We start from the raw sequence: 23,178 nt of genomic DNA on the forward strand, positions 1-23,178 counted from the left end.
GATCATCAGGGGTGCAAAGCCTCACAGATGATGTGCAGCAGTGGGTCCCTCAGTCTGTCCTCACTCTGGACACTTGCAGTTGTCACGCATGGAAATCAAATGTGTGATAAGCTGCAGGATTCAAACACAAGTGTAACTTATAAATGAATGTTCATACTTTTATTACACAATCAGAGAGAAAGAAACAGAGAGAGAGTGCAGGACAGACAGACAGGTGACAGTCTCAGGTGTATACACTGCTACAAAACAGCACAAGAGAAGGAGGATTGTGTTATTACGAAACAAGAAGAGTTCCCAGATGGTACAGTGGACACATGTGTGACTCCTGTGATTAAAGCATCTTTCTTTCAGCTTAACGAGTGAACCGTCAGCTCGTTCAAACACACGTTAAAGTCCGTTTGGCTCGACACCACCGAACAGAGGCAGCAATATAACATAGCTAACATTAACAGTGCAGTGAATCCTGCTTGTGCTGTGATATTCAGGACTGCAAACCGAGCAGCATCACTGACTTTCAGCTTGTTGTGTTTGTGGATATATGACTGACTTTAATTATCCACAAAATCATCACATTCTCTGTAAGATTGAAGTCAACTATTGAACGGCGTATATTTTGAAGTAAAGGCTTTAAAACCAAGTTAGTACAAACATCGTTAATGTCACATAACAGTAATGTTTTAATGTTCTTCATTATAAAAACATTTGTGCATAAATAAGTGACATAATATTCAGTACTTACTTCTGAAAGTTTACTCTTCGGCGGCTCCGCTTCCGCCGTTTTTTTCGGCAAAATTATCCACACCACCAGCGCGCTATGAAATCTGGGATATGTCGGGCCATGAAGGCTACACCGACCCATCCTTAAAATTCAGGGAAATTAAGGACGCATTTGAGGGCCGCATTTCGAGCAGCCTTTGAAGTGGGACAGCCTTCGTCGTGTCGCTGTGACGTAATCGGCCTTACAATGCGGCCTTTAAGGCTGCAGACCCTGACCCTGGTATACAGCCCAAAATCCGGTCATTGGTACTTCCTGGCTTGTGTAGTTACTAGGTAACAAAAGCTCAACACTGCCCCTAGCGTCCTGGAGCACTTCCGTTGTGTTTTGGAATTTGCATGTGTTTTGGGGTTTGCAAGTGTTTTGGAGTTTGCATGTGTTTTGGGATTTGCAAGTGTTTTGGAGTTTGCATGTGTTTTGGAGTTTGCAAGTGTTTTGGAGTTTGCATGTGTTTTGGAGTTTGCATGTGTTTTGGAGTTTACAAGTGTTTTGGAATTTGCATGTGTTTTGGAGTTTGCATGTGTTTTGGAGTTTGCATGTGTTTTGCGGTTTGCAAGTGTTTTGGAGTTTGCATGTGTTTTGGGGTTTGCAAGTGTTTTGGAGTTTGCATGTGTTTTGGAGTTTGCATGTGTTTTGGAGTTTGCATGTGTTTTGGAGTTTACAAGTGTTTTGGAGCTTGCATGTGTTTTGGAGTTTGCATGTGTTTTGGAGTTTGTACGTGCTTTGTCTCTAGGGGCCACCGTAAAAAACAGACTTGAAATGAGGACAACCAAGCAAACATGCTGTGGTTCAGATAGTATTTTGTCAGCACAATTAGCACAGGTGAGCAAATAAGCTAAGGTTAGACAGCTAGCTTCTACATCGAGTATCGAGCAATATGTTTGTACTAGCAGGCGAGCTAACGTTAGCTAGCATTAGTCCTCCAGTTTCATCAGATGAAACCTGTCTGGCAAAAGTGGAAGTTGACTGACATCAGGTGAGCGTCCACGGAGGAGTGATTGGGTTTTCGGGATCAAATTTCATCATTCGTAATTATTTTATCACATCACGTGTTTTGTGCAATGTAGCTAATTTACAGCTAGCTTGCTAACTTTTGTTATACACAGTAAATGATATAGAAGAGTGCACTCAGTAGTGTAACATATTTGTACAGGCCACTGTTATCTCATTGTGCTAGCAGGCAAGCATGAGCTGTGAGCCACACAGTGCAAACTGGAGGTGTCATTACTAGCAGTGGATTTTTAGGAGTTATTCTGAGCGTGTGTAAAAGATAAGCTGGTAATAGTCTGGTATACGTTTCTAATAATCAGACTGTCCCTTTAAAAAAAACTAAGTCTGAGTACCACAGTGACCTGTTTGTATTCAAAGCCCCACATATCCCACTCGTCCCTATTAACATAATGCTCCATTGTTGTTCCAAACTACGTGAAACATTGAGTCAGACTGTTGCATCGTTACCAATTAGGACCAATGCACCTGGGTGCAATAACAGAAACAAGCTGTGGAAGTGGGAAAGTATTAAGAGTCAGACAAACACTATCACCCAGTTTCCCAGACATGGATTAATTGTAGTCCTGGACATGAAGAAAAATTCGGCTAAAAAAGACGAGGCTTAAGTCATGTCTGGGAAAACAAGACAAACCATGTGAGCTTCAGTCTTTTCATATTATTTCTTGCCAGTGAAAAACTAAAATATTTCATACATTCACACATAGATTTTAAGCACAGCTTTTACCTTAAAAATTAACATTATAGGTCATATGCTTTATAATTATTTTGGTTTTATTTGGCTTTTCTAGGCACCCAAAGCTCTTCTTCCTTTTAGCCTGCTTTCTTTTGATTGGCTGTCACTTACAATCAGATGATCTAAACAACAGGTGGGTGGCGCTTTTGCATTCACAACCACAGCTGCGTGCTTGGGATGACCATATTAATGATATCCTGTTTCACTGACCTACAGATCCATAGTTAAAACAAGTCTGAAAGGGAGTGTGAGAGCAGTCTGCAGCTTCTGGCTCACATAAATACTGCCTTTAAGGAGCTCCCAGCTATGCAGTAAGAAGGTACATGGCTTTGCCATGGTTACCGGTCCGTTGCCATGGTTAACCTTCCATTGCCATTGGTTAACCTTCCATTGCCATGGTTACCGGTCCGTTGGCATGCATTTACATGCGTTGCCATGGTTAACCTTCCGTTGCCATGGTTACCGGTCCATTGCCATGGTTAACCTTCCGTTGGCAGGCATTTACATGCGTTGCCATGGTTAACCTTCCGTTGGCAGGCATTTACATGCGTTGCCATGGTTAACCTTCCGTTGCCATAGGTTACCGGTTCGTTGGCATGCATTTACATGCGTGTGCTGGCTGTAGGTGGTGAGGGCTATAGGGTGACGGCTCAGATGGTGCTGGTGTGCTGCTGGCGGACAATGAAGGAAGTGGCCATGCTGCTCGGACAGCTGTGTCAGAGCCTGCCTCTGCACTACACCAATGACAACGTGTGCACGCACACCGGGCTCATCACAGAGCAACAGGTGAGACCCCAGACACCAATGCATACACCCCTCGCATCCTACTACTGCATTTATCTCATACACAATAGAGGGTAGTTCAGCACGTTAGGTATATTACTGTTGTTGAAAATAAAATTGTTCTGACTGTGAACTTTTTTATAGAAGTTTGATTAGCAGGTTATGGGCCAGGGTCAGTGATGTAAAACATCAAGTAATTGTTCATTCAAAGCTATAATTAATTATTAAGCTAGTTAAATGTGACAGTTTTCAAATGTTAGATGTTTTTAAGTTACATTACAAATCATTCAGACATTGTTAGTAATAACAGACCTTCCTGACTCTCAGTTGCAACCTGTGGAGTGATTTCTGTGTGATGCAGGTAGGATTTTTTGCATAAATTAAAAGCATGTCATGTTTCCTGAGTGAGTTCCCTTAATATCAGTCTGTCTGTTCCTATCGGTGGAAATGAGGAACACTAGCTAACAGTAACTTAGAATGAGTTAGTCACTGATTTGAACTCAGACCATGTCTTCAAAAACTACGGTGGCCCCTAGAGACAAAGCACATACAAACTCCAAAACACATGCAAACTCCAAAACACTTGCAAACTCCAGAACACTTGCAAACTCCAAAACACATGCAAACTCCAAAACACATGCAAACTCCAAAACACATGCAAACTCCAAAACACACGCAAATTCCAAAACACAACGGAAGTGCTCCAGGACGCTAGGGGCAGTGTTGAGCTCGATTTGCAAAATAAACGGCAAGTTTGTCTGTATGGGACGTCTAGTCTCCGTCGCGCTTCCCAGGTTGCCTAGCAACCATGAAACTAACTGCTTTAAAACGTGTCATACAACTTTGTTTGACAGAAATGAAGGAGAACGTGTTTTGTTCATTTGTTTGTTTGTTTCTACAACAGCTTTGTGTGATTTGATAAGTATCTGAGGCTGAGACCACAGGACAGTAAAACATGATTTTTGGGCTTCATTTCTGTACTGAACAGTCATTTAAGATTAGTTAGTAAATAACAATTAGCTAATGTTGTTCATGAGACTAAAGTCATATCACTTTGGTAATGTAAATATAATATGGCCAATATTATAGTTATTATATTAATCATTATTAGCTATTACAGCAGTGAACATGAACTCTGTGTCAAATACTGAGCCTCAGTACAGATTCAAGTTGCAGTTATTTATATGTCTTATCACCTTAAATCTTCACTCAAAGACAAGTATCTTTGACAGTGCATATATAGGTGTATCATATATAAGAGACAAATGTTGTTCCTTCAGTATGTTGGCATTACTAAATTTGGCTCATTGCTTACATATATTTATAAAAAGAAAATGTACAAGCTGTGATAACTGTTCTGATAAAATGAAGAGTAGACTGATATATTGAATATTCCTTTATTGGGTGAGAAAATCAGACCATGTCATAACTGCTTTAAGTCATACAGAATAGATATCAGAGCCTTAAACAGGCTGACTTCTGCTAAATGGGTCAAACTGGGCAGAAAGTATACAAACACATAACATCCTTATAGAATATGATGTAACACTATAGATCAACTTACCTCAGAATATATAAAGCATATGAACAATTACAGCAATATGATGCAACAAACACAGCAGTACTACTAATCCAAAATACTCAAAGCTTCATAGAACTGAAACAAACATTTATTTTTAGCTCCATTCTGCTGCTGATACATACTTTAGGTTTCTGAATATTAAACTTGTTGCTGCCTTTCATAGTGTGTAACTTGAAGGCCCTGAGTACTTTCTCCCACACTGAAAACACTGGAATGATAAAATTATTTGAACATTACCTAATAAGACTGATTCAGGACAGACAATTAGTTATTCTAAACTTTCCTAGCAGTCCTTCACAAACAGGGAACAGTCTGTCTATTCTCTCCATCTGTCAGCTGCTGCTGGCTCTTCCTCCTCCTCTTCCTCACACACTCCTGAGTTTGTCCTGGTGGATCATCAGGGGTGCAAAGCCTCACAGATGATGTGCAGCAGTGGGTCCCTCAGTCTGTCCTCACTCTGGACACTTGCAGTTGTCACGCATGGAAATCAAATGTGTGATAAGCTGCAGGATTCAAACACAAGTGTAACTTATAAATGAATGTTCATACTTTTATTACACAATCAGAGAGAAAGAAACAGAGAGAGAGTGCAGGACAGACAGACAGGTGACAGTCTCAGGACTGCAAACCGAGCAGCATCACTGACTTTCAGCTTGTTGTGTTTGTGGATATATGACTGACTTTAATTATCCACAAAATCATCACATTCTCTGTAAGATTGAAGTCAACTATTGAACGGCGTATATTTTGAAGTAAAGGCTTTAAAACCAAGTTAGTACAAACATCGTTAATGTCACATAACAGTAATGTTTTAATGTTCTTCATTATAAAAACATTTGTGCATAAATAAGTGACATAATATTCAGTACTTACTTCTGAAAGTTTACTCTTTGGCGGCTCCGCTTCCGCCGTTTTTTTCGGCAAAATTATCCACACCACCGGCGCGCTATGAAATCTGGGATATGTCGGGCCATGAAGGCTACACCGACCCATCCTTAAAATTCAGGGAAATTAAGGACGCATTTGAGGGCCGCATTTCGAGCAGCCTTTGAAGTGGGACAGCCTTCGTCGTGTCGCTGTGACGTAATCGGCCTTACAATGCGGCCTTTAAGGCTGCAGACCCTGACCCTGGGATACAGCCCAAAATCCGGTCATTGGTACTTCCTGGCTTGTGTAGTTACTAGATAACAAAAGCTCAACACTGCCCCTAGCGTCCTGGGGCAATTCCGTTGTGTTTTGGAATTTGCATGTGTTTTGGGGTTTGCAAGTGTTTTGGAGTTTGCATGTGTTTTGGAGTTTGCAAGTGTTTTGGAGTTTGCAAGTGTTTTGGAGTTTGTACGTGCTTTGTCTCTAGGGGCCACTGTAAAAAACAGACTTGAAATGAGGACAACCAAGCAAACATGCTGTGGTTCAGATAGTATTTTGCCAGCACAATTAGCACAGGTGAGCAAATAAGCTAAGGTTAGACAGCTAGCTTCTACATCGAGTATCGAGCAATATGTTTGTACTAGCAGGCGAGCTAACGTTAGCTAGCATTAGTCCTCCAGTTTCATCAGACAAAGCCTGTCTGGCAAAACTGGAAGTTGACTGACATCAGGTGAGCGTCCACGGAGGAGTGATTGGGTTTTCGGGATCAAATTTCATCATTCGTAATTATTTTATCACATCACGTGTTTTGTGCAATGTAGCTAATTTACAGCTAGCTTGCTAACTTTTGTTATACACAGTAAATGATATAGAAGAGTGCACTCAGTAGTGTAACATATTTGTACAGGCCACTGTTATCTCATTGTGCTAGCAGGCAAGCATGAGCTGTGAGCCACACAGTGCAAACTGGAGGTGTCATTACTAGCAGTGGATTTTTAGGAGTTATTCTGAGCGTGTGTAAAAGATAAGCTGGTAATAGTCTGGTATACTTGTCTAATAATCAGACTGTCCCTTTAAAAAAAACTAAGTCTGAGTACCACAGTGACCTGTTTGTATTCAAAGCCCCACATATCCCACTCGTCCCTATTAACATAATGCTCCATTGTTGTTCCAAACTACGTGAAACATTGAGTCAGACTGTTGCATCGTTACCAATTAGGACCAATGCACCTGGGTGCAATAACAGAAACAAGCTGTGGAAGTGGGAAAGTATTAAGAGTCAGACAAACACTATCACCCAGTTTCCCAGACATGGATTAATTGTAGTCCTGGACATGAAGAAAAATTCGGCTAAAAAAGACGAGGCTTAAGTCATGTCTGGGAAAACAAGACAAACCATGTGAGCTTCAGTCTTTTCATATTATTTCTTGCCAGTGAAAAACTAAAATATTTCATACATTCACACATAGATTTTAAGCACAGCTTTTACCTTAAAAATTAACATTATAGGTCATATGCTTTATAATTATTTTGTTTTTATTTGGCTTTTCTAGGCACCCAAAGCTCTTCTTCCTTTTAGCCTGCTTTCTTTTGATTGGCTGTCACTTACAATCAGATGATCTAAACAACAGGTGGGTGGCGCTTTTGCATTCACAACCACAGCTGCGTGCTTGGGATGACCATATTAATGATATCCTGTTTCACTGACCTACAGATCCATAGTTAAAACAAGTCTGAAAGGGAGTGTGAGAGCAGTCTGCAGCTTCTGGCTCACATAAATACTGCCTTTAAGGAGCTCCCAGCTATGCAGTAAGAAGGTACATGGCTTTGCCATGGTTACCGGTCCGTTGCCATGGTTAACCTTCCATTGCCATTGGTTAACCTTCCGTTGCCATGGTTACCGGTCCGTTGGCATGCATTTACATGCGTTGCCATGGTTAACCTTCCGTTGCCATGGTTACCGGTCCGTTGCCATGGTTAACCTTCCGTTGGCAGGCATTTACATGCGTTGCCATGGTTAACCTTCCGTTGCCATGGGTTACTGGTCCGTTGGCATGCATTTACATGCGTGTGCTGGCTGTAGGTGGTGAGGGCTATAGGGTGACGGCTCAGATGGTGCTGGTATGCTGCTGGCGGACAATGAAGGAAGTGGCCATGCTGCTCGGACAGCTGTGTCAGAGCCTGCCTCTGCACTACACCAATGACAACGTGTGCACGCACACCGGGCTCATCACAGAGCAACAGGTGAGACCCCAGACACCAATGCATACACCCCTCGCATCCTACTACTACATTTATCTCATACACAACAGAGGGTAGTTCAGCACGTTAGGTATATTACTGTTGTTGAAAATATGAAAATAAAATTGTTCTGACTGTGAACTTTTTTATAGAAGCTTGATTAGCAGGTTATGGGCCAGGGTCAGTGATGTAAAACATCAAGTAATTGTTCATTCAAAGCTATAATTAATTATTAAGCTAGTTAAATGTGACAGTTTTCAAATGTTAGATGTTTTTAAGTTACATTACAAATCATTCAGACATTGTTAGTAATAACAGACCTTCCTGACTCTCAGTTGCAACCTGTGGAGTGATTTCTGTGTGATGCAGGTAGGATTTTTTGCATAAATTAAAAGCATGTCATGTTTCCTGAGTGAGTTCCCTTAATATCAGTCTGTCTGTTCCTATCGGTGGAAATGAGGAACACTAGCTAACAGTAACTTAGAATGAGTTAGTCACTGATTTGAACTCAGACCATGTATTCAAAAACTACGGTGGCCCCTAGAGACAAAGCACATACAAACTCCAAAACACATGCAAACTCCAAAACACTTGCAAACTCCAGAACACTTGCAAACTCCAAAACACATGCAAACTCCAAAACACATGCAAACTCCAAAACACACGCAAATTCCAAAACACAACGGAAGTGCTCCAGGACGCTAGGGGCAGTGTTGAGCTCGATTTGTAAAATAAACGGCAAGTTTGTCTGTATGGGACGTCTAGTCTCCGTCGCGCTTCCCAGGTTGCCTAGCAACCATGAAACTAACTGCTTTAAAACGTGTCATACAACTTTGTTTGACAGAAATGAAGGAGAACGTGTTTTGTTCATTTGTTTGTTTGTTTCTACAAGAGCTTTGTGTGATTTGATAAGTATCTGAGGCTGAGACCACAGGACTGTAAAACATGATTTTTGGGCTTCATTTCTGTACTGAACAGTCATTTAAGATTAGTTAGTAAATAACAATTAGCTAATGTTGTTCATGAGACTAAAGTCATATCACTTTGGTAATGTAAATATAATATGGCCAATATTATAGTTATTATATTAATCATTATTAGCTATTACAGCAGTGAACATGAACTCTGTGTCAAATACTGAGCCTCAGTACAGATTCAAGTTGCAGTTATTTATATGTCTTATCACCTTAAATCTTCACTCAAAGACAAGTATCTTTGACAGTGCATATATAGGTGTATCATATATAAGAGACAAATGTTGTTCCTTCAGTATGTTGGCATTACTAAATTTGGCTCATTGCTTACATATATTTATAAAAAGAAAATGTACAAGCTGTGATAACTGTTCTGATAAAATGAAGAGTAGACTGATATACTGAATATTCCTTTATTGGGTGAGAAAATCAGACCATGTCATAACTGCTTTAAGTCATACAGAATAGATATCAGAGCCTTAAACAGGCTGACTTCTGCTAAATGGGTCAAACTGGGCAGAAAGTATACAAACACATAACATCCTTATAGAATATGATGTAACACTATAGATCAACTTACCTCAGAATATATAAAGCATATAAACAATTACAGCAATATGATGCAACAAACACAGCAGTACTACTAATCCAAAATACTCAAAGCTTCATAGAACTGAAACAAACATTTATTTTTAGCTCCATTCTGCTGCTGATACATACTTTAGGTTTCTGAATATTAAACTTGTTGCTGCCTTTCATAGTGTGTAACTTGAAGGCCCTGAGTACTTTCTCCCACACTGAAAACACTGGAATGATAAAATTATTTGAACATTACCTAATAAGACTGATTCAGGACAGACAATTAGTTATTCTAAACTTTCCTAGCAGTCCTTCACAAACAGGGAACAGTGTCTATTCTCTCCATCTGTCAGCTGCTGCTGGCTCTTCCTCCTCCTCTTCCTCACACACTCCTGAGTTTGTCCTGGTGCATCATCAGGGGTGCAAAGCCTCACAGATGATGTGCAGCAGTGGGTCCCTCAGTCTGTCCTCACTCTGGACACTTGCAGTTGTCACGCATGGAAATCAAATGTGTGATAAGCTGCAGGATTCAAACACAAGTGTAACTTATAAATGAATGTTCATACTTTTATTACACAATCAGAGAGAAAGAAACAGAGAGAGAGTGCAGGACAGACAGACAGGTGACAGTCTCAGGTGTATACACTGCTACAAAACAGCACAAGAGAAGGAGGATTGTGTTATTACGAAACAAGAAGAGTTCCCAGATGGTACAGTGGACACATGTGTGACTCCTGTGATTAAAGCATCTTTCTTTCAGCTTAACGAGTGAACCGTCAGCTCGTTCAAACACACGTTAAAGTCCGTTTGGCTCGACACCACCGAACAGAGGCAGCAATATAACATAGCTAACATTAACAGTGCAGTGAATCCTGCTTGTGCTGTGATATTCAGGACTGCAAACCGAGCAGCATCACTGACTTTCAGCTTGTTGTGTTTGTGGATATATGACTGACTTTAATTATCCACAAAATCATCACATTCTCTGTAAGATTGAAGTCAACTATTGAACGGCGTATATTTTGAAGTAAAGGCTTTAAAACCAAGTTAGTACAAACATCGTTAATGTCACATAACAGTAATGTTTTAATGTTCTTCATTATAAAAACATTTGTGCATAAATAAGTGACATAATATTCAGTACTTACTTCTGAAAGTTTACTCTTTGGCGGCTCCGCTTCCGCCGTTTTTTTCGGCAAAATTATCCACACCACCGGCGCGCTATGAAATCTGGGATATGTCGGGCCATGAAGGCTACACCGACCCATCCTTAAAATTCAGGGAAATTAAGGACGCATTTGAGGGCCGCATTTCGAGCAGCCTTTGAAGTGGGACAGCCTTCGTCGTGTCGCTGTGACGTAATCGGCCTTACAATGCGGCCTTTAAGGCTGCAGACCCTGACCCTGGGATACAGCCCAAAATCCGGTCATTGGTACTTCCTGGCTTGTGTAGTTACTAGATAACAAAAGCTCAACACTGCCCCTAGCGTCCTGGGGCAATTCCGTTGTGTTTTGGAGTTTGCATGTGTTTTGGGGTTTGCAAGTGTTTTGGAGTTTGCATGTGTTTTGGAGTTTGCAAGTGTTTTGGAGTTTGCAAGTGTTTTGGAGTTTGTACGTGCTTTGTCTCTAGGGGCCACTGTAAAAAACAGACTTGAAATGAGGACAACCAAGCAAACATGCTGTGGTTCAGATAGTATTTTGCCAGCACAATTAGCACAGGTGAGCAAATAAGCTAAGGTTAGACAGCTAGCTTCTACATCGAGTATCGAGCAATATGTTTGTACTAGCAGGCGAGCTAACGTTAGCTAGCATTAGTCCTCCAGTTTCATCAGACGAAGCCTGTCTGGCAAAACTGGAAGTTGACTGACATCAGGTGAGCGTCCACGGAGGAGTGATTGGGTTTTCGGGATCAAATTTCATCATTCGTAATTATTTTATCACATCACGTGTTTTGTGCAATGTAGCTAATTTACAGCTAGCTTGCTAACTTTTGTTATACACAGTAAATGATATAGAAGAGTGCACTCAGTAGTGTAACATATTTGTACAGGCCACTGTTATCTCATTGTGCTAGCAGGCAAGCATGAGCTGTGAGCCACACAGTGCAAACTGGAGGTGTCATTACTAGCAGTGGATTTTTAGGAGTTATTCTGAGCGTGTGTAAAAGATAAGCTGGTAATAGTCTGGTATACGTTTCTAATAATCAGACTGTCCCTTTAAAAAAAACTAAGTCTGAGTACCACAGTGACCTGTTTGTATTCAAAGCCCCACATATCCCACTCGTCCCTATTAACATAATGCTCCATTGTTGTTCCAAACTACGTGAAACATTGAGTCAGACTGTTGCATCGTTACCAATTAGGACCAATGCACCTGGGTGCAATAACAGAAACAAGCTGTGGAAGTGGGAAAGTATTAAGAGTCAGACAAACACTATCACCCAGTTTCCCAGACATGGATTAATTGTAGTCCTGGACATGAAGAAAAATTCGGCTAAAAAAGACGAGGCTTAAGTCATGTCTGGGAAAACAAGACAAACCATGTGAGCTTCAGTCTTTTCATATTATTTCTTGCCAGTGAAAAACTAAAATATTTCATACATTCACACATAGATTTTAAGCACAGCTTTTACCTTAAAAATTAACATTATAGGTCATATGTTTTATAATTATTTTGTTTCATGTTGGATTTTAGGCATAGATGCTGACTCAAATCAGTAGGGATGTTCCAAAGAACAAGAACTTATTGGTGACAGTCAGGGGCTGATTTTATGAATAATTGAATAAATGTTAAACGGCCCAAAGTGAAAGGGGGAAAAAACTGCTGCACGACTACAGCATGTAGATGTGGTCTGCAACGCTGGGTAGCACCTACATGCAAACAAGGCAGTTATCTTGCCAAAACCTTCAGTTTTTATTGTCACAATGATCTTTCAGAATTATCCAGACTGTGAATGTAGTGAAAGACGATCATTGATATTACTCAGTGCATCCCTACATGTCAGTATGAATTGCATAAACCTCTTAATTTATCTGTTGTAGTTAACCTGTAGAAGAAATGACATTTAAAATAGCATAAGCTCTGCTCCCTCCAGTGTATTAATTTTATGTCAGGGTCTGTGGATGTGTGTCACATCGTCCTCAAACACTGCTGTCACGTCTCAGCTCTGCCTTGTCCCTATTGCTTATGCTATATTTTGAAAGTGTAGGATGACTAACGACCCTAACCAAGCTGCAACAGCTAAGCTTTGTTACTATAGCGTGCTGCCAAGGATAGGGCAGCCCTCTCTGTTATTACTGATTTCATACAATCTACAAAGACAAACGCCTGACCTGAATGTGGACTCCACTGGGGTCTCATGCGGGATCTAGAAAGCGAATAGTTATGTCTATAACTTCTGTTCCCTGAAGGAGAGGAACGCGGTACAACACATAAGTATGGGATATCACGCCCTCGTGTGTCCTGGCTGAAGAAACTGTGAGATTATAATATTATTTTATGCCATGTTAGACCCTTAATTAAAGATTGTGAGTTATTATGTAGTTTTAGTTTGCATTATTCTCCTGAATTAGAAGGAGGTGATAACTATTGCATTTGTTAAACTGATTTGCATTACATTAGACTGCTGATTTATTGTGAATGAATGATATTGTTTTATGATGCATTATACTGCTGAGTTATAAGAAATACTGTTCGCAGAAAGTCATCGCCTTATTTGTCTGATTAGAAGAGAACAGAACATACTGGAGTTTTCTGCCCCATCTCAGCAGGAGCAGATAAACAGGGAGCCAAGGTTGTAGCTTAGGCGCTGTGTGAGAGAAAGAATGTGAATGTTTAGGCTTTTATGATTAGGTGGGGGCCACTAGAGGCTATAAGAGTTTGATCAATGCTCCACCATTTTGAGATCTGATGCTGTCTGCGTACGGTGTCCATCTCCCACGCGTGTGATCATTAAAATCATCGTTTGACTCAACCCGGCCGGACCAGTGTTGTTATTGTGGTTTTTCCTCTTGTATCCATCCCCAATATTTGAATCCGTAACAGTTTGGGGGCTCGTCCTGTGGTATTGGGTGGAAGTTGGAGGTTTGGACGGTCCGAGGTTGTCGAACGGACAGGCACAAGCCAGTGGTCTGACGTGAGTGGGCATAAGCCGGCTTATACAAAGGTAAGGCACTACCTGTTGAATCTATTTCCAAAGTGTGCCAAATTGGACATGATAAAATTAAAGTCTACTCACTGAAGTTACTGGTAGATGTCTGTTTTGATTTTGATGAAAAGTCTCATGAGAACTGTGACAGTACTGAGTAGTTAGAGCAGTTGGACTGCTGATTGAAGTTAAAGCAGTTGGACTGCTGATTGAAGTTAAAGCAGTTGGACTGCTGATTGAAGTTAAAGCAGTTGGACTGCTGATTGAAGTTAAAGCAGTTGGACTGCTGAGTGAATTTAGTTTGATAGGGAATTGGTCATTTTGTGGGTTAGAGTCCCCATTGGTCAGACAGGTTGGACCTGCGTCAGTCATACACTTGTTTTGGGGTGTTGACTGTTGTTTCAAAGTATTATAAATTTTTCGAGAACGGCAGTTGGACTGCTAAGAAGCGCATAGCCCGGAGGTTACGCTCCCTCCTGGCCGTGGACGCGCGACCTTGACCTGTCGGCGAACAGGGTTAGTTCAGTTTGGCTTAACTGTGGGGTACAGGGCATCCTGGAATAAGCTAGGAGTTAGAGTCTCCTTACCGTTTGGAACGGTATCTGCGCTTTTTTGGGCAGCAAAGGTTGGACCTTGGGTGTTGGACACTTTTAAATTGAGTTAGGGACTTTAGAGATGAGGCCAGAAACTGTTGGACAGATACTGGTTAATTGATCACAAAAAAGTTGGACTTTTTCGGTTGGACCCGTTAACTTAAATTTGTCAAAATTGTGTAGGCGCTAAATCTGTCAGGCCTGAGAGTGATTGTAAATATAAGACGTCTTTGTAATATAAAATAATAGAGCTGTGTGTGACGACAGCGCGCTGCAGCGCTGCGAGCTATTTTTAGACAGTGTGTGAACATGCAAATGAGGTGGCTGCTGTGAAGCGCACAGAGGACTTTTGCTTCCTGTTTAGCGTGTTATTGAGTTTTAAAATTATGATTTGCAAACAATGATACAAGCCTGTAATTAAAACGCTGATTTTGCTGATTATAATATTACAAATAAGGTTTTGAATGACTAGGGTGAATGTTTGATGTTTGGCTGGGTTTTGATATAGAAGAGACAAATCGTGCATGATTTAGACCGACACTTCAGTCGGCAGAGTGAGATTGAGTGATAAATACAGCTGTGATTTGTTTCAGTTTTGTGGTGTGAAGCAGGATTTATAAGACTTTTTAAGTGGTTCTTGTTTCAGTTCAATAATATAAGCGGTTACATCTGATTTACTGTTGGTTTGATCATAATATAGGGTGTGATCAAGCACGAATTTCAGCTGTGTGTGTGTGTGACAGGAACTCTGCATGCCCATAGAAGGCAACTGCCTGACTGTGTGAAGTATGCACCAAGAGAGAGAGAGAGTAAAATCTACGCAGATGAAGCGAGTGGATGTTTTCAGAAAAGAAATACTAAGTGAATGTTTTAGTGTGTTAATACAGGTGGATTTCTCTCAACCTGGAAACCTGAGTACAGCGGCAAAAGCATAAACAGAATTGGGACGACAGACAGGCCAAGCTTTGGCCCAAAAGTTTACAGCTTGGCCCCAGCTTTGTCCCCACCCTGAAAAGAAGCTTAAAGGACATCTCCTCCTCCAGTTATCGGTTACCATCACTGGAAATTTTCAGGCAAGTTTTTGGCTGAATTGTTATTGGCACCATGTGTCCCTGAATCTCACAAGCAAGCTCTAACTCCTGGCTGAAGACATGGAATGCTGTTATTTAAGGTGGGAAATCAAAATTTGGGAAACAAAATAAAAACACACACACAACCAGAGAAATGTATGACGAAGGCACGTGTTAGAGGAATGCCTCGTTTGAGAAAAAAGTTAAATTAACCCACCTACAAACGCACACACACGCAATGAAGAAACAGCTTACATTCATGAACACGTGAAGATTTTCCAGCAAGGCTAAAGCAGCGAAACTTAACATACACCTGTTGCTGAATGATAAAGTTTATCCACTACTAACAAATAAACTCTCTGGGTTGCAGGACAACAACTTAACTTCAAAAAAAGACACTGGTCTGACCAACCAGTGATGACACGACAAATTTAGTGGTTAGAAGATTCAAACTGTGACATGTTTTCTGCTGATTGATTAATACAAGTGATTACTGAATGAAAGAAAATTCCTTTTTGGGCTTTTAAACATGATCTTAACAATTTTAACATGTACCTGTGTTGTCCTGTCAGCTTGGTGGGTTATGAGTTGATTATATGGTGAGAAAAAACAAAAAAAGGGGGAGAGAAGGCTGACACAGGGCCTGGCCCGGTGTTTCTCCCCTCTCTGAATAACACAGCCAACACAACATCATTTTCCTGTTCGTCTGTTTTTGTTTTGTTTTTGTTTTTTTCTTTATGCTTGATTACAGGCTGCTTTGCCGAGGCTGACCTGGACTCCTGCTCTCCCCTCTACCATCTTTGCTCTCCCCTCTACCATCTTTGATGTGACCCTGACCAAACGCTACAGCAGCTGGACCCACAACAACAACCTGCAAATGTCAACACTGCTGCAGGAAAACGATCTCATGCAGTGGAGACGGAGAGCGTTAAATCCAAGGCCCGTTTCACTACACGGGGGAGATTTCCAGACAGCTTCAGCTGACAGAGCTGTGACGAGACGCCCATTAAGCCCAGAGGAAAAGTGAGGGCGAGCAAAAGAATGCTGACCTTAACAACTCTGCATTAAAACTGTGCAGGACAGTGACGGACCAACACGGATGATCGGGCAGCAAAAAGGGCGTGCCAGAGACAGGAGGAGTAACTGAGGTCAGGAGGCACCTCAGAATGGACAAAAGCACAAGAAGAAAATAAGCTGAAGGCACAGGTGTCGGGGCTCGGCCAGGAGCTGACCTCTGAGAAGAGCCGGACAGCAGAGCTGCAGAAGGCCGTGGAGCAAAGCAAGGAAAACATCAATAAACTTCAATCTGACGTGTACGGAAAAGACTCTGAGGTTTCTGCCCTCAGTAAGAGCTCGAGGCATCAGAGCAGAAACTGAGCATGGCTCAGGAGGAGCTGGCTGCTAATCGAACCCATCAGTCAGGCTTGGAGTCCCAGACACAGGACTTGAAACCAGGCCGGAGCTTGCTGGAGCAGGAGCTCGCCAAACCTGACAAGAAGCTCCTACAGCAGGAGCAAGCCCTGAAGGAGCTACAGAAGCAAAAGGGTCAAGTTAAGGAGGAGCTGGACAAGGAGAAGATGCAGGACACTGGAGAAAAGGACTGCCTCAATTGGGGCCAGAACAAGTATGGACAGAACTTTGAGCAGCAGCATCAATGAATGCAAACAGACTGAAATGGAGGAGGGCAGGACCCCAGGGCACGCCTCAGGCCGTGGTTTACCCAGAACACCAGAACAGGAAAGTGATGAACACAAACACACACATCTACATGCACTGACTCAGAATGAAGAGAAACACACATATGAACACATATGCACTCGTTGATTGAGTGAGAACTGACACACACACACACGCGCCGAGTCAATTCACTGAGAAGTGATCCACACACACACACATACACACGCTGATGCAATGAAGAGTGATACACATACACACGCTGATGCAATGAAGAGTGATACACATACACACGCTGATGCAATGAAGAATGCTTTACTAACAAATGCTTATGCTGACACGCAAAATGCTGCTCACAAACATCCAAATACGGAATCTGTTACAACAACAAGTAGCCATTGATTGTTTATTGGTTAAATGCATTTCATGTCACCCAGAGGGCGTTTGTGTAGATTTAGGGGACAAGGTCTAAGGCAGTTTGGTTATGAAAACAATGTCTGTGCGTGATGTCTGTTTATGGCTTAAGGCCTCGACTGAATTGTTTACTGTGCTTCACACAGCCTGATAAGGAGCAGTGGTACAGAGTGAAAATGATGAATTAACGGTGTGAGCCTTATTCCGGAGCGCCACATTTTTGTAATTGAGATTTAATTGAAGGAGGAACACACTGAAAAAAAAAAGAAAGAAAAAAAAGAAAAAAAAGGGGCCAGCCCTTGGATTTACGTAAGCATCTCGCGTGCGTTTAACACAGTTGCCTCAGGCTTTAAAAGATCTGTACGAAATTCAACAACTCAATTTGTTCTCATTGAGATGACACGATACAATCTAATAAGAGTGGTTAGTTGCTGAACTCACGGAATTCACAACACCGCATAAGATTTCAAACTACAGGAAAATCACTGGAGTTATAAGAGGCAGACAGCGACACACACACCACATGCATGCTATTGCTATTTATTGTGGATTAACCTGTCAAGGGCAAGAACAAAATAATTCTACATCAAATACAGGAAATCATAGCTTTCCTGTATTTCCTACATTGTTGGCATGCTGGTTGGTGCTGTTGCTCCACAGCAAGAAGGTCCTGGGTGCAAGTCCACAGTCTGGCTAGTTTGCGGTGGTTTCTCTCTGGGTATTCTGGTTTCCTGCCACAGTGAAAAGTCATGTAGCTATTAGAGCTAGGTTAATTGATGATTCTAAATTATCCATGAATGTGAGTGTGAATGGCTGTTTGTTTCTATCTGATAGACTGGTCAGCTGTCCGGGTGTACCCTGCCTCGTAACCTATCACTTCAGGGTTATTTCCCAGCCCTGGTGCAACCAGGATAAAGATAGGAGGATGGTAGTTGTTGTAGACCCATTCAATTTTTATGGTAACCAGGATCTAGACTTTGTTGAACCGTATGTTATATGAAGACAACATGTAGTATTTAAGTGACCAAGTAGTAGTTGGATAAAAGTTATTGAATAGTGTTGAAATAAACTGACAGAATGGTGAAGGATCAAAATATTCCAGGATCTCAACTTACTCCATCTGAACATGTTTCAATCGTGTTTTATGAACACAAAATGCACAGGTTTACTGAATATGAAAAGGTTGTGTTGATTTAACTCAGTTGTTTAAGTTTCTGCCAAAGCAAAACATTTGTGTGCAACCAGTGTCCACTATTGAATCAAGTAAATCCAACATTTTTTCAGGGCAAAAAGGAGTTACGGTCCCTGTGTTCCTACACAATATTGTCCCGGGAGGGAGAAAAACTTCCTGGTGAAGTTTTGGTTGATTTTTGGGTTTTGCTTAACACTAGGTTGATTTTATCAGTCAGGTTTGGATTGTTTTCTTTCTCTAAGAGAGAGAAAGATGGTTTTATGCTTGGACATGTTTGCAATGGGCCCCAGTATTTGTTACTTTATGAGTATTTTATTGGTTACGTTTGTTTTTACTTTTGTTACAGTGCACTGAATAAGAACATCTGAGAGGTGTGATCCACCGGTGGTGATATTTTGGTATTTTGTGAGTTCCTGATTTAACAAATCAGCTCTTTAATCCAGGCCTGAGAGATTGAACTTTAAAGCGCTATAAAATATTCTTACTGGAAACAGTCGCAAAGTGTTTTTCTCCATGATTATAATGGGCTTGGGAGAAATTAGCTTATATGGGACATTGATCACATGAGAAGTCCTGAGCCTAAAAGGATTGCAGCGAGTCAGTCCAGTCAAAAAAAAACAAGGAACTGTTTTCCTTTAAAATGATGACGTCATCTTGCTGGTGATGGAGGCTCGAATAGGTTGCGCGTGAGACTCCATTATCAGCAACTTCTGGTATGAATGTGTGTGGATGTATGCATGTGACTGGACTGTGATGGACTGACGACTAAAAGTTTTAATGGACTTGATACTGAGACAAAAACGGTGCCGACTTTAGGATTAGTAAATGTCCACAAACAATTCACCCAGCCTACAAAAAAAAAAAAAGGTGGATGTTTTGTCTTGCTTTGTTTTGTTTTTGCAAGAACAGAAGGATGACAGAGACTAAAGGGGGAGGCTGTAGCTTCACATGAGTGTGAACTGCAGACTGAACCCTTTGGTTGCTAATTTTGAGTTACTGATGTTTGCATTAAGAAAATTGTGTTTTAGTAGCTGTGTTTCGATTAATGTATCACATTATATTGTTGGGAAGGTTAAATGCTAAATTGAAGAAAAGGTTTGATTTCACTCATGACTGAACATGTTATTATTAACCATAGCAGGCCACTGTAAAAAGTCAATTAACTGTTATAGAGGAAAAAAGCCAAAAAAAACCTCTATTAATGTCTATGGATAACAGGGAAATGGTAGACTTGTCACATTCAAAATGGAGATATGTAACAATAAACACTGGTCCCCGTCATTTAGGTCCTTTCATTGAAATAGTCAATAATTTAGAAAAGTAGAGATATAACCGACAGGGGCATGTGCTGAGAGGTGGTGCTGCACGAGAACAAGAGCAAAATGAAGACAAATTATTGTGTTTAGCTTTGGTAAAATCAAATTAAAATGTACCATTACACTCAGAGGATCAATATGAAATTCATTATATGCTAATTTTGTGGGTAAGTACATGACTGATAGCTGTTCTGTCCTGAGCTTTTGTTTTTACAGCACCCACTTGACCACACCAACAGTTTCTCGCCACCAACAGGGGGTACTTGCAAAGAATAGGGAGGAATATCATCAGAAGTGGGAAAGGTAAGCCCCCATGGGGGTGTTAACACCGTTAATTTCACGTATGGTCAAATTCTCAAAATTTGACCCCAAACATGAAAAATTCTTCAAACATTTAGAGACAGAGTGGAGTTCTAGATAAATATAATGTGCCAAACCACATGCGGATGTAGAGTTGGAATCGATAAGATGGTGAAATAACACGTAGCAAAATTTTAATCATGTTGTTTATGTTTATTCCAGTGTGCAGAGCAAGGTTATTATCGTTAACGAAAACTAACGAAATAACGAAAACTAGAAGTGAAAAAACATTTTCGTTAACGGAAATAAAAATAAAAACAAAAAAGGAAAACTAACTAAAACTGTAATGAGTGTTCACAAAACTAACTAAAATTAACTGAATTTATAGCAAAAATGTGTTTAGTTTTCATTGATGTGTGCGTGTCCTACAATAGTCAAGGGTGAAAATGAAGTTTAGTTTCCAGATTTTTTCTTGCCATCTCATTATGCCAGCAGGTGGCAAGTACGTTAGTCGAGTCGTCTGTGTTGCTGCTCCGTCCACCCACAGAATCATGTCAGGAAAAGTCGGGAGAAAGCGCCAGAGTCCAATTTGGGATTACTTTGAATATGACTGTGTTTTGGATAAAGCAAGTGTCTTGTAGTGGAAAGAGACAAATTATGAGGGACACTTCTAAAGGGAAAAAAATCCCACAAACCTTGAAGTGCACTTGAAAAGCTCACACAAGAAGGCTAACCTGGCTTACCTTGAGAAGGTAAGGGAGCACACTCAACCCTCATCCCCAGAAAACAGAAGCTAACCCCAGGCAAGGCAGCGTGATGCATCCCGAGACAACAGGACTGGGATATCTACATAACTGTGTGAGTCAATTGCCTTCAAAAAATTTATCAATTCACTTGAACCAAAATTACGAACACCCGGTGCTGCAAGAGTTAATAGTCTCAATACCCACTTAATTTTTGCAAACACAACTAAACTATAACTGAAACTAATCAAAACTAAACTGAAACTAAGGATTTTCAAAAAATAAAAACTAAACTAAACTAGCAAACAATTGGTAAAAACTAATTAAAACTGATATAAAATTGAAAATCTGAACTCGAAACTAAATAAAAATAAAAACGAATGAAAATTGCAAAACTATTAAAACCCTGGTCCAGACTAAGATGGCGTTGGACATCTTCAAGGCAGAAAAGGGTTGGTGTGACCAAGGTGTGGTTTGGCTTGTGGTATGTATATTTCGAGATGATATGGCTCTGGATGGACCAGTTACCAGGGCATGGAAGGAGGACTGACTTATTAAATGAGGAGAAGGAATTTTCTGGGTTGGAGATCCTCTGGGTGAGTGGTTGACTAACAGCATGCATAAAATAAAAGCTATTTTTTGTTATGGATTGGTAATAGATTGTTAATTGGCCACATTTACAGCTGTATTGACTTGTTGTGGACGTAGTCTACTTCATGTTTAAGCACTCTAATTAACAGATTGAAAATAGTGACATTAGAGGAAGAATATGCAGCACCACCCTGTCAGACGCCAGTGACGGTGGGGCTCAGTGATGAATCAGGTGAGCTGCATTCACGGCTGAATCAAAACATAGATTCCCCTGCTGTGGTCAGTGAGGGAAAAACAGGGGGAAATAAAATTTAAAAACGTTTATGTGTGAAGTTTATAAACGGGATAAAAGGGGGTGTTTTACTGTTATTTTAGCATCAGCATTATTGTTACATCAGAATCATATAACAAGCATTGCATTAATCATTTATTGAAGCTATTGACATTACATTAACATTTGTGTTCCAGTGATTGTTATAACCTCAGGTTAATCTTTTATTTGAAGGTGTCAGGATAATCATATGATCTTTCATTGCAGGTGTAACCATGATCATTTTTATACATATTGCAGTTTGTTGCTCATTATAGAGTTGTGCTCAAGTTAATAAGGGTTAAAAGCTACAGTCAGCGCGATGTTTGGCTGATCTATGGACTGGGGTGACTTCGGGCATGGAAGGCCGCACGCGCTTACATAACACTGATATCATGTTATTCTTTGTGATCTTTTATTCAGTTATACCTTTTGCTAAGTTTTAAGTAGTGGCAGTTGATTAAACAACATTCATTTAATATTACATACCTGATTCAGAGCATTACACACAGATCAACTTAACAATCTGCAAAACCTTGTAGCTGTTGTGTCTCCATAAGGGACAGTTGGCTCCAGGAGATAAGTGGGAGTCAGTGCCTGTCCTCGGGAAGGAGAGAATGTTCCTTTGCTGTGTCAGAAGTAGTCAACAAGTTCATATTCAAGTGAAGTTCATATTAATACAGGTTTTGTTTCTTGGCAATTCTGCGGACGCAGGCTCTGGGCGGAGCCAGGAGTTGAACAGATCTAACATGTCAATTAAATTGATTTCATTCCCTAACACAGGATGACAGGACTGGAGCAACGACACTGAATAAGAGAAGGTCTGATACTTTCTAAGATATGAGGTCACTAACCTTTTCTTTTAATTTTCTAGCTCCGTTGATTTGACACATAGGTATGTGTCAAAAAAGGGGGGGAAGTTGAGTTTTAACATCAAACAAGGGTTATATGAACATTTTTATGACTTCATTTGTGTTTTAATAACTTAGGTATGGTAAAGCTTAAGCTAATAGTGACCCAAGAGGTCTCCAGACTTTTTTAGAGAACCAGTGAGAAGCATAAATCATTATTTCCATGTTTAAGCGTTAATCATTGAAATGAACTGAATAGCGTGTAGAAGATAAAATGCCTGTGTTCACGAGAAGCTGAGTACCACACTGGAGAGGAAACCGTGGGACGGTAGGCGGAAGGAGACACATGATTTTTGTGAAAAGGGGGGGACAGATGTTAGAATTAAAAATGGCTAATTTGTTTTTGATGTCTTTTGTTAGAATGAGTGGTTTT

The sequence above is a fragment of the Perissodus microlepis genome, chromosome 13 (genome assembly GCF_051167445.1).
Source record: "Perissodus microlepis isolate ML-2025 ecotype Zambia chromosome 13, ASM5116744v1, whole genome shotgun sequence".
Taxonomy (NCBI): Eukaryota; Metazoa; Chordata; class Actinopteri; order Cichliformes; family Cichlidae; genus Perissodus; species Perissodus microlepis.